At 42.1% G+C, this 1588-nt stretch overlaps 1 protein-coding gene across 2 annotated transcripts in view; it reads right to left on the reverse strand.

Annotated features, from left to right (window-relative positions):
* Positions 1–1588, reverse strand: part of LOC103605030 (COBW domain-containing protein 1) — a 27152-nt gene that overhangs the window by 11666 nt on the left and 13898 nt on the right. The gene's annotated exons all lie outside the window — the stretch shown is intronic.

Genomic DNA, 1588 nt, shown 5'->3' on the forward strand with positions numbered 1-1588 from the left:
AGCATTTTAAAAGGAAAACCTTAGTGGAAGCACTACACTGGGAATTGAGATTAAAACCTGATATCTGTCTGGGGCTTTAGAATCTATCTGAAAAAAATTTACTTTATCATCAAACTAAATAAGTTTTAAAAAGACAACAATGCAAGGAATTAAAATTATAATATGAGTGAACAAAAATGAGCTTTACCAGATGTGAAAAATATATCTGGTCTTTTCCCCATCTCCTGGCATACAACTCCTAAAATTCTTAGAATCTCTGAAGTGTTGTTTTTGCAATATGCTAATGAGTTGACTGATGGCTGGCAGCTCCTTGGTAGTTTCAGAAGGGGGCTTGATCACCAGAAAGACCAATGCAGGAATTTCAGCCTCACCCCCCAACCTCCAGGACGGGAGAATGGATGAAGTTTAAGTTGCTCACCAATATGGCCAGTGATTTAATTAATCATACCCAGTTAATGAACTCCTCCTGGGTTCCAAGAACTTCTGGACAGCTGAACTTGTGGAGGTTTCTGGAAAGTGGTGTGACCAGGGAAGGCATGAAAGCTCTGCATCCTTTTGCCCATACCTCACCCTACACATTTCTTCACCTATATCCTTTGTAATATCCTTATAATAAACCAATAAAGGTAAGTGTTTCCCTGAGTTCTGTGAGCCACTCGGCAAATCAATCAAACTTGAGGAGTGGGTATGGGAACCCTTATTTACAGCCAGAATTCATAGGTCAGAAGCACAGATAAAACAACCTGTAGCTTGCGATTGGCACTGGTGGGGGTTGGGGGACAGTCTTGGGGACTGAGCCCTCAACCTGTGGGATCTGATATTATCTCCAGGTAGACAGTGTCAGAAATGAATTGGAGCACCTAGCTGGTGTCCACTGCAGAATTGCTTCGGTGTGTGGAGAAAAAAACACATTTGGTCACAAAAGTCTGCCTTCTGCATCGATGGTTGCTGTTGAGTAAAAGTATAGGAAAAACACTTCAGTTTGTGTTTGTTTTTCCCAATCACCAGAAAAATAAAATTTTACTTAAGAATAAAAAAATCGAGAAGCCAAGGGCAGCCCGCTCTGACCGGAAGCAGGCAAGAGAGCAACACCCAGGGTCCTAAGCAGGAGTCAAGAACAGCCTCCTCCACCTGGAAGCAGGCAAGAGAGCACACCAAAAATACCACTTCTGCTCAGGTGGCCCACCACAGCCACAACTGCTGCAAAAGCGGCTCATTGCCACAACAGTAGCCACAGCCACTATGCAGGAGGCCCGCCAGACAGTTGACTGCTGACACAAGGAGAGTGACCAGTGGAGACTAAAAAAAGAAGAGGAAGTCTCTCTCCTCAAAGCCTACTCCAGAGTAATAGAAGAAGCACCTGCTCTACTAGATGACCAGGCATCAATGCAGAGATACTAGAAATATGAAAACTAAAGAAAATATGACACCACCAAAAGAATACAGTTATTCTCAAATACCATACCCTATAAAGCAGGAAACCTTTGAAATGACTGAAACTAAATTCTGAGCAACAATCTTAAGGAAAGTCACTGAGATATGAGAAGACTCAGTTAAACAACATGATGAAAAGTGAAAAAAAAAAAAA

This window comes from Galeopterus variegatus, unplaced genomic scaffold, assembly GCF_000696425.1.
Source record: "Galeopterus variegatus unplaced genomic scaffold, G_variegatus-3.0.2 Scaffold5551, whole genome shotgun sequence".
NCBI classification, from domain to species: Eukaryota; Metazoa; Chordata; class Mammalia; order Dermoptera; family Cynocephalidae; genus Galeopterus; species Galeopterus variegatus.